Below are 12,025 nucleotides of genomic sequence, written 5' to 3' on the forward strand. Positions count from 1 at the left end.
TAAATCGTGTAACGATATTAAAACTTAATCGCAATAAAACTTCGTTAATTAAAATAAAGTTTAAAATTAGGATTTAAAACGGTTTTAAGCCAAATGAAAAAAATTAGCATAATTAATCAAGCTTTAAAAATTCGGGGTATTACATTTCTAATTCTCATGTTGTCAACCAAACAACTTTATGGCCTGTTTGGATACAAGAATTTCATTTGAAATTCTGGATTTGGCCCAATTAACTTATTTGGAAAGACATAGAATTTGGAATTGGATTTGAGCCAAATCCAAGCCAATAAAAAAATAATCCCAAATTACTGAATTTGAAATTCCAAGCCAAGTGATGTAATTTCAATTCCTTTCTTCATCCTCAACTTGTTTTCTCTCTCCTCTTAACAGCCAGAAAGCTTTCTCCTCTAGTAAGTTGGCCGCCACCACCGCTTCCGCAACCAGATCTCCGCCACTCTCTCCCTTATCTTGCAATCAACTTTCTCCTTCACCCACCTCCTCAACCGCTACCTGCACCCTCACAATCGACGACCATAACCGTCGATTATTTCTCTTCTCTCTCCGCTAAATTCTAAGAAGCCACCACCACCGCCGCAACCTCCACTACCTCTGACTCCTTGTCTTCGTACTCTACGACCGCCTTTCAACATTATCACCTACGTTACCAACACATCCACCGCAAGCGCCAGTTCACCACCATGGATGAAGAGATTAGCAATCGTCCTTCGCCGATGTCGGATTCGTCGTTCCTTCACCGCCGGAGCTAGTTTAATTGTTCGGTTTTCTAATTTTTATATCCTGATTTTCAATTAGAACATATCCTATTTTATATTAAAAAAAAGTAGCAATTGTATTTGTTGTCAATCACTTTTGGTTAATTGTTTTGGAAAAACGATCGACGACAATACCATCTGCATTTTCTTTGTTTTTTACTATTACTTTTCCAGTTTCTAGATCCATATGGAAGTTTTATCAAGTTGTAATCTCTGCAACTGTTTTGGAATATTTTTTTAATTTTTATACTTCCTTCTTAAGTTGAAATAAACACTTCAAAAAATGAAGTGATACAGTTACTTTCCAAACACTGGTGGAATTGAAATTCCGAAAATCAAATTATTAGTGTTTGCCAAACACTTATTTGAAATTCAATTTTAGAATTTTAATGTTTACATTTGAAATCCAGTATTTCAAATGAATTCATGTTACCAAACACTACCTTAAGAAATTCTCATGAATTTAACAAGGGAACTAATTTTCCTTGAATTACAACTTCCTATGGGAATTCAATTCTCATGTCAACCAAACATACCCTAGGTGTTTATTGAATTGGACATTCACCAAATGCATCTTCCACAAAGCCTATAATTCTCCGCAATATCTACTTTTGATATAACAACTTTGTACATACCAAACGTAGTTTAATTTGCCCTTAGTTAATAACTAACTAGCTTTTTGACCCGTTCAATGAACAGGCTGATTATAGGAAGAAGAAAAATGAACCATTTTTTTGTTTTTTTTTTTGTTTTTTAAGAAATGAACTCCTTTTAATGTATTTTTTGTGGTTGTATTTCCCTTTCTTTCGCACACTTTATTATCAGTCTTCACATTCATATATTCACCATTGATGAACACATATATTTTTTTTTTTTGATAGTATGATGAAAACATAGTTAATCATACATGCTACTACGTATATTACATAAAAATTATGCCAATATCTCCTGTGTCTTGAATTAAAACTAAATACTTCATATATCACAAATCATAAAATCATAAATGAAAATTTTGACGTTTTGGTCACAAAAAGAAGTTGATGCTCATATTTTCCACCTACTGTAAAATCTTGCTTTTGCCATTAGAATTTAGGTGCACCTAAATCTCTAAAAGAGGTGTTATTTTCCCATTCTCAAAGTTATAAAACCATGCTTATAATCCAGCTTCTTTACGTCACTCCGAGTATTCCACTTTTACGCTTAAAATGGTTGTTTACATCATGTCCATAAACTGTTCGATGAAATGCTTGAAAGAAATGTAGACTTTTAATGACCGCCATGGCGTCATTGTTGCCCACTTAAAGTCGTATTAATATTAAAGACAAATGATATTCCCCTTTCTATTATAAAAGTAGAGAGAAAGGGAGAGAGAGAGAAAGGGAGAAACTGTCAGTTATCTTATTATTCATTCATATCCAAAGTCCTATATATAATATATACACATATAGGGTAAGGGTATAATGGTCATCCATTCTAATATATGTATTTTATAACACTCCCCCTTGGATGTCCATTATCCAAAACAATACAATCCCTTATAATGCGCATGAAATGTTGCCTCATTAAAAACCTTACCAGGAAAACCCAGTGGGAAAAACCATGGTTAAGGGAAAAAGAGTGCAGCGCGCATTTACTCCCCCTAATGACAACATCACTGAAGATCTTTGAGACGGCGCAATCAACTTTTTAAATGTAGCAGTTGGGAGCGCCTTAGTAAAAAAATCTGCCAAATTTTCACTTGAACGAATCTGCAAGACATTTATATCGCCATTCTTCTGAAGTTCATGAGTGAAAAAGAATTTTGGTGAGATGTGCTTTGTTCTATCACCTTTGATGTATCCTTCCTTGAGTTGTGCAATACATGCTGCATTATCCTCATATAAAATTGTTGGTGCCTCTTTCCCAGAAGATAAACCACAATCTTCTCTTTTATGCTGAATCACAGACCTTAGCCATACACATTCACGACTAGCCTCGTGAATTGCTAAAATCTCAGAATGGTTAGAGGAAGTAGCTGCAATAGTTTGCTTCATAGAACGCCAAGAAATGGCAGTACCTCCACATGTGAATAGATATCCATTTTGTGATCGGACATTATGAGGATCAGATAAATACCCTGCATCTGCAAAACCAACTAAACCTTCTTTTGATAAATTAGGAAAGAACAAACCCATATCTTTCGTACCTTGTAGATAACGAAGTACATATTTAATCCCATTCCAATGCCTCCGGGTTGGGCATGAGCTAAACCTTGCTAACAAATTCACTAATCTTGCTTTATATCTTTCAATATCACCATTTTCATTTTTCTTTCGCACAAAGACCCATTTATGTCCCACTGGCTTTACATCTTCAGGTGTACGGACTACAGGTCCGAATACTTCTCTTTTTGCAAGAGATTTCAATTCTGATTCAATTGCTTCCTTCCACTTTGGCCAATCATCTCTATGTCTACATTCTTCAATAGACTTTGGTTCATGATCCTCATCATCACCCACAACATTAAATGCTACATTGCATGCAAAAACATCATCGACGTCGATTTGATTTCGGTTCCATGTAATTCCAGACATGATATAATTTATCAAAATTTCTTCATTATCAGGTATCTGAATTTCATCTTCTATCATGTCTAAAGTCTCTTCTGGAGATCCTTTAAAATTGATCGTATCCTCAATTTGACCATCATCAACCATTGCCCCTTTCCTTTTTCGAGGATTCTTGTCTTTGGAACCCATTGGTCTTCCACGCTTCTGGCGTGCCTTAGACTCATTAGCAACTTCATTTTGTCCTTCTGGGACCTCAATCTTAATTGGAGCATTCACGGCTGGTATATGTGACTTAGTCACTCTCTTTGGGTCAGTAAAAGCATCTGGCAACTGATTTGCTAAACTTTGTAAATGAATTATCTTTTGAACTTCTAGTTCACATTGCGTAGTACGAGGATCAAGATGAGACAATGATAACTCATTCCAACTAATTTCTTTCTCCAGCTGTTTATTTTCTCCCCCAAAACATGGGAAAACCGACTCATTAAAATGATAATCAGCAAAACGAGCCTTAAATAAATCCCCCGTAGTTGGCTCAATATATTTTATTATTGATGGGGAATCAAATCCAACATATATTCCCAACCTCCTTTGAGGGCCCATCTTGGAGCGTTGTGGTGGAGCTATAGGGACATAAACTGCAAATCCAAAAATTTTAAGATGGGATATATTTGGTTCCTGACCAAAAATCAATTGTGATGGGGAGAACTTATGATAATTTGTTGGCCTGATGCGAATTAATGCTGCTGCATGTAATATAGCATGTCCCCAAGCAGAAATTGGGAGTTTAGATTTCATTAGTAACGGTCTAGCAATCAACTGAATGCGTTTAATTAATGATTCAGCAAGACCGTTTTGTGTATGAGCATGTGCTGCAGGATGTTCAACATTTATCCCAATGGACATGAAATATGTTAGGTTATGATTCATATGACAGTTCATAAATCATGCGGAAAAACCATAAAGCCAGGAAACATATTATTTACACATAATCATTTAGCATAGTTTAGATGCATACTCTTTGTTGCGTGCCTTCCCTAGCTGCGCCCGAACCGAACAAGAACAAGTCTTTAGGACTCCAAGTGTCGTCCCTCCGTAGATAGTCCACAGCACGTCCGGATCCGCCTTAAGATTGACCAACTAGAATCGCCCTTAAGGTTCTAATATTTTCGGTTAGGTAGGCAAGAATATTGGCTGATTTTTCTGCTTAAAAATCTTAGTTTTGAATACTTAAAACTTGTGTATAAATAATGACCCCTAGGCCTTTATTTATAGAGTTATGGAAAAGGAATCGTAATCCTAGTAGGATACGAATTAATTGAAATTAGAATCCTACATGAATTCTATTAATTAATTTATCCAATTAGGAATAGAAATTTAATCATACACTGACTCTTGTAGATTTAGGAATCACGCATGAGCACAAACTCACACACACACGGCAGCCACAAGGGCTGCCCATGCGCGTGCGAGCAGCAGCCCACGCAGCGCGGCCCACGCATCCGTGGCCTTGGCGCGCGCTGGGCCTGCCTTGCGGTAGGCCTGGGCGCTGCCTTGGCTGGGCTTGTGGCGCGCGTGCTTGCTGGGCGATGGCCCGGCTTCGTGCTGGGCCTTCGTCCGGCAGGCCTCGTCCGATGCTAATTCGTACGATACGCTTCCGATTAAATTTCCAGTTCCGGAATTTATTTCCGATACGAACAATATTTAATATTTCCGATTCCGGAATTAATTTCCGTTTCGAACAAATATTTAATATTTCCGTTTCCGGAATTATTTTCCGATTCCGGTAATATTTCCGATTCTGACAATATTTCCGTTTCCGGCAATATTTCCGATTCTGGTAATATTTCCATTTCCAATAATATTTTCCGATACGTACCATGTTTCCGTTTCCGGCAACATCTACGACTTGGATAATATTCATATTTCCGATACGATCCATATTTCCGTTTCCGGCAATATCATCGTTTCCGGAGTATTCATTTCTTGCCTGTGACGATCTTAGCTCCCACTGAAACCAAGATCCGTCGGTTCCGAATATTCATAGATGGAGTATTTAATGCCATTAAATACTTGATCCGTTTACGTACTATTTGTGTGACCCTACGGGTTCAGTCAAGAGTAAGTTGTGGATTAATATCATTAATTCCACTTGAACTGAAGCGGCCTCTAGCTAGGCATTCAGCTCACTTGATCTCACTGAATTATTAACTTGTTAATTAATACTGAACCGCATTTATTAGACTTAACATAGAATGCATACTTGGACCAAGGGCATTATTTCCTTCAGTCTCCCACTTGTCCTTAGGGACAAGTGTGCATTTCCTAATTCCTTTGTCGCTCGATGCTTGCTCTTGAACATAAGGTAAGAGTTGTCATCCTTATTATGTCCAGAGGTGTTCCTCGGTTTCAGAGTTCAACTGATCAAATAAACAGATAATCATAGCCTATGATTCATCCGAGCACGGCCATGCATTTCACAGTTTCTAGCTCTCCGAGTGGCCTTGTACAACTTTTAAGCATCTCTTCCCGATTTATGGGAGGACAATCCCAATCTTGCGATCTTGAGATTAGACTTCGTTTGATAGGTGATTACCTGAGCGTTGCCTTTATAGCCTCCTTTTACGGTGCGACGGTTGGTCAACGTCAAAGCAACCAGTTCTCAAACAAGTAATCTCAAATCACTCAGGTATTGAGGATTTAGTGTCTAATAATTTAATGAAATTTACTTATGACAGACTTTCATCTCTTACAGTAAAGTTTCATAGGTCATGTCCGATACTAGTCTTCCCAAAGTAAGTATCTATGCAAATGATTATGACATTGCCATGTCCACATAGTTCAAGAAACAGAACTACTAGTCATCTTGCATTCTAATCGTCTAACGTTTTCTATGCGTCCAATTTTATAGAAAACTCCGATTAGGGACCATTTTCAACCTTTGACATTCAAGTTCACTTGATAGACATTTCTTAGTCACAGGACTGGTCCTGACAGTCTATCTTGAATATATCGTCAAGTTGAAGGGACTCATCATTTAATAAACCACAAATTAAATGGAAAAATGAATTCCTTTCATTTATTGTGAATGATTAACCAATAATGTTTCACAAAGATTTAAACTCTAAAACTTTAAAACATTAAACAGAGACATCAAAGCCATTCTCCAATATGCTTGATTCCCATAGCTGCAGTGTGCGAGTTGTGCTTCGCTTGCGGCAGAGGTTTAGTTAATGGATCTGATATGTTGTCATCAGTTCCAATTTTGCTTATCTCGACTTCTTTTCTTTCAACGAACTCTCGTAGAAGGTGAAATCTACGAAGTACATGCTTGACTCTCTGGTGGTGTCTAGGCTCTTTTGCCTGTGCAATAGCTCCGTTATTATCACAATACAGGGCTATTGGTCCTTTAATGGAGGGGACTACACCAAGTTCTCCTATGAACTTCCTTAGCCATATAGCTTCCTTTGCTGCTTCATGTGCAGCAATGTACTCCGCTTCAGTTGTAGAATCCGCAATGGTGCTTTGCTTAGCACTTTTCCAGCTTACTGCTCCTCCGTTGAGGCAGAAGACAAACCCAGACTGTGATCTGAAATCATCTTTGTCGGTTTGGAAACTTGCGTCCGTATAGCCTTTAACAATTAATTCATCATCTCCACCATAGACCAGGAAGTCATCTTTGTGCCTTTTCAGGTACTTCAGAATGTTCTTGGCAGCAGTCCAATGCGCCTCTCCTGGGTCTGACTGGTATCTGCTCGTAGCACTGAGTGCGTACGCAACATCCGGGCGTGTACATATCATAGCATACATTATTGAACCAATCAATGATGCATATGGAATCCCATTCATTCGTCTACGCTCATCAAGTGTTTTTGGGCACTGAGTCTTGCTTAGAGTCATTCCATGAGACATGGGTAGGTAGCCTCGCTTGGAGTCCGCCATCTTGAACCTATCAAGCACCTTATTGATATAAGTGCTTTGACTAAGTCCGATCATCCTTTTAGATCTATCTCTGTAAATCTTGATGCCCAATATGTACTGTGCTTCTCCTAGATCCTTCATCGAAAAACATTTCCCAAGCCAAATCTTGACAGAGTTCAACATAGGAATGTCATTTCCGATAAGCAATATGTCGTCGACATATAATACTAGGAAAGCAATTTTGCTCCCACTGACCTTCTTGTATACACAAGATTCGTCCGCGTTCTTGATGAAACCAAAGTCACTGACTGCTTCATCAAAACGTATATTCCAGCTCCTGGATGCCTGCTTCAATCCGTAGATTGACTTCTTTAGCTTGCATACCTTTTTAGCATTCTTTGGATCCTCAAAACCTTCAGGCTGTGTCATAAACACAGTTTCTGTTAAAACGCCGTTTAAGAAAGCAGTTTGACATCCATCTGCCATATTTCGTAATCGTAATATGCAGCGATTGCTAACATTATTCGAATAGACTTTAGCATTGCAACTGGTGAAAAGGTTTCATCGTAATCCACACCGTGGACTTGCCTGTAACCTTTTGCAACCAATCTAGCTTTGAAAACTTCAAGTTTCCCATCCTTGTCCTTTTTCAGTTTGAAAACCCATTTGCTTCCAATGGCTTGGTAGCCATCTGGCAAATCGACCAAATCCCATACTTGGTTTTCAGACATGGAGTCTAATTCAGATTGCATGGCTTCTTGCCATTGCTTGGAGCTAGGGCTCGTCATAGCTTGCTTGTAAGTCGCAGGTTCATCACTTTCAAGTAATAGAACGTCATAGCTCTCGTTCGTCAAAATACCTAAGTACCTTTCCGGTTGAGATCTATATCTTTGCGATCTACGCGGGGTAACATTTCTAGATTGACCATGATTCTCACCAGATTCTTCTAAAGATCTCTGAGTTTCATCCTGAATGTCATCTTGAGCATTCTCTAGAGTTTGTTGTTCGACTCGAATTTCTTCGAGGTCTACTTTTCTCCCACTTGTCATTTTGGAAATGTGATCCTTCTCCAAAAAGACACCATCTCGAGCAACAAACACTTTGTTCTCAGATGTATTGTAGAAGTAATACCCCTTTGTTTCCTTTGGATAGCCCACAAGGATACATTTGTCAGATTTTGGATGAAGTTTGTCTGAAATTAATCGTTTGACGTATACTTCACATCCCCAAATCTTAAGAAAAGACACATTTGGAGGCTTTCCAAACCATAATTCGTATGGAGTCTTTTCGACAGCTTTAGACGGAGCTCTATTTATAGTGAGTGCAGCTGTATTTAGTGCATGTCCCCAAAATTCTAATGGAAGTTCGGCCTGACCCATCATTGACCTGACCATGTCTAGCAAGGTTCTGTTCCTCCGTTCTGACACACCGTTCCATTGTGGTGTTCCAGGAGGGGTCAATTCTGATAGAATTCCACATTCTTTCAGATGGTCATCAAATTCATAGCTCAGATATTCACCGCCTCTATCAGACCGCAGTGCCTTAATCTTCTTGCCTAATTGATTCTCTACTTCACTCTGAAATTCCTTGAATTTTTCAAAGGATTCAGACTTATGCTTCATTAGGTAGACATAACCATACCTACTGAAGTCATCAGTGAAAGTGATAAAGTAGCTGAAACCACCTCTAGCATTTGTACTCATTGGTCCACATACATCTGTATGGATTAAACCCAATAGTTCATTTGCTCTTTCTCCAACTTTAGAGAAAGGTTGCTTTGTCATTTTGCCAAGTAAACATGATTCGCATTTACCATAATCCTCTAAGTCAAATGGTTCTAGAATTCCTTCCCTTTGAAGTCTTTCTAAGCGTTTCAAGTTTATATGGCCTAATCGACAATGCCACAGATAGGTGAGATCTGAATCATCCTTTTTGGCCCTTTTGGTATTTATGTTATATACTTGTTTGTCGTGATCTAATAAATAAAGTCCATTGACTAATCTAGCAGATCCATAAAACATCTCTTTAAAATAAAACGAACAACTATTGTCTTTTATTATAAAGGAAAATCCCTTAGCATCTAAGCAAGAAACTGAAATGATGTTTTTAGTAAGACTTGGAACATGGAAACATTCTTCCAGTTCCAAAACTAGCCCGGAGGGCAACGACAAATAGTAAGTTCCTACAGCTAATGCAGCAATCCGTGCTCCATTTCCCACTCGTAGGTCGACTTCACCCTTGCTTAACTTTCTACTTCTTCTTAGTCCCTGTGGATTGGAACATAAGTGTGAGCCACAACCTGTATCTAATACCCAAGAAGTTGAATTAGCAAGTATACAGTCTATAACGAAAATACCTGAAGATGGAACGACTGTTCCGTTCTTCTGATCTTCCTTTAGCTTCAAGCAATCTCTCTTCCAATGCCCCTTCTTCTTGCAGTAGAAGCATTCGGATTCAGAAGTGGGTTGACTGACCTTCCTCTTTGCAGATTTGGCGCCAGTTTGCTTAGTTGGGCTGGCCTTGTTGCCACCTTTCTTAGCATTCCTCTTCTTTCCAGATTTCTTGAACTTGCCCCCACGCACCATAAGCACATCCTGCTTATCACTTTTGAGCGTCTTTTCAGCGGTCTTCAGCATACCGTGAAGCTCAGTGAGCGTTTTGTCCAGACTATTCATACTGTAGTTCAGTTTGAACTGATCATACCCGCTATGAAGAGAATGGAGGATGGTGTCTATAGCCATTTCCTGAGAAAATTGCTGATCCAGCCGACTCATATTCTCAATGAGTCCAATCATTTTGAGAACATGTGGACTTACGGGCTCGCCTTTCTTAAGCTTGGTCTCAAGAATTTGCCTATGAGTCTCGAATCTTTCGACTCGAGCCAGATCTTGGAACATGTTCTTCAACTCACTGATGATTGTGAAAGCATCTGAGTTGATGAACGTTTTCTGCAGATCTGCACTCATGGTGGCGAGCATTAGACATTTCACATCCTTGTTGGCATCAATCCAACGATTGAGGGCTGCCTGAGTGACCCCGTCGCCTGGAGCTTCGGGCATCGCCACATCTAGGACATACTCCTTTTCTTCCTGCATAAGAACTATTTGCAAGTTCCTTTGCCAGTCAAGGAAGTTTTTCCCGTTCAACTTCTCCTTTTCGAGAATTGATCGAATGTTGAATGAATTGTTGTTTGCCATATTAAAAACTACAATTGAAAAGAATAAACAAATAAATAACCATTCACAGTTTCTCTTAATAAACTTAAATTCTAGCATACATGCATAATTCAATGTTTATTAAGCATTTTATTCAAGTTATGTGTTCCGGCAGGTGTGAATAAAATGATTCCAAGATCCTAAAATCATTGAAGAACTAAGCACAGTTTGTCGACTTAATCCTAGAACATCTTAGGTAAGCAAAAGCCTTTTGCTAATAGTCTAGAAACTATTCTTGGTTGATAGGTACGTCTAAGAACTTATTAGGTAAACCTATCGAATTTGCCACGACATAAAAGGACTCCTTACTTATATCGTTGAGTTTCACCAAAACTAACATGTACTCACAATTATTTGTGTACCTTGCCCCTTTAGGACCAATAAGTAACACCTCGCTGAGCGAAAACTATTACTAGATTGATGTAAAGGATATCCAAGCAAGTGTATATTTTGGCATGGCACCTTTTAACTCAATTTTTAAGTTTGGAACTTAAGGCTCTTACTATGTTGGTTAGATTTTAAGTGAACTAAAATCCTTAATCATGCAACATAATCAAGCTTTTGATCTCATGCATTTTAAGACATATTTAAAGCAATAAATAACTTAAAACATGCATAAGATATTTGTGATCTAGTATGGCCCGACTTCATCTTGAAGCTTTGACTTCAAAGTCCGTCTTGAAAATCTCCGTGGGAGGCACCATTTTCTTCAAATAGGATAAGCTATAACTAATTACAACTATTTGATGGTTCGCAGACCATATTTGAATTGAAAAATAACTTTGGTACTTTAGACCAATTACATTCAAATTAATGGTACGCAGACCATATTTTCTATCCTATTTGGGCCATACTAGTCACTTCATAACCTGCAAAACAGTACATATACAATATATACCATTCACCCATTCATTATCATGAATGGCCCACATAGCTGGTTAGTAAAACACATTATGCATCACGTAAACATTTGCAGCAATTAATCAAGGGCACCAATAATCTACCAATTATTCAGTCCTTATTAATTCTAATCAAGTTGTTTTAACCTTAAGGATTTGTAGACCTAATCAAGAGTTTATGACTAAAAAGCGCTCCCACTTAAACCAATAAATTCATATGCTTTACCAATTTTAAACATAAAAATGTATTTCTAGTCCAACCGGAAACATACAAATTTAATTAAAATTTAAAGCTCATATCAATTTATAATTGAATCCAAAAATTTAATTTAATTTCAGTCGTATTTAAATTAATTCATGATTTTAATTTTAGTAAAATAATTAGAATAAATAACATTTATTATAATTATAATATTCAAAATTAAAATCCAAGAAAATAATTCAAATTATTAATTTTAAAATCAATTAAAATTACGTGAACTGAAATTTTCAAATTAAACATTCAAAACGATCTAATCGTAACGCAAACACCCTACGCGTTGCACGCCCATGGACCGTACGCACATAGCCATTGCTGGCCATGTGCGCGCAGCCCATGCGCTCGTCGCATAGCTGCTGCTTCCCTATCGCAAGCCTCCGCACACATTGTGCTCGCTGCGCGCGCCAGC

Source organism: Spinacia oleracea, chromosome 2 (genome assembly GCF_020520425.1).
Source record: "Spinacia oleracea cultivar Varoflay chromosome 2, BTI_SOV_V1, whole genome shotgun sequence".
Taxonomy (NCBI): Eukaryota; Viridiplantae; Streptophyta; class Magnoliopsida; order Caryophyllales; family Amaranthaceae; genus Spinacia; species Spinacia oleracea.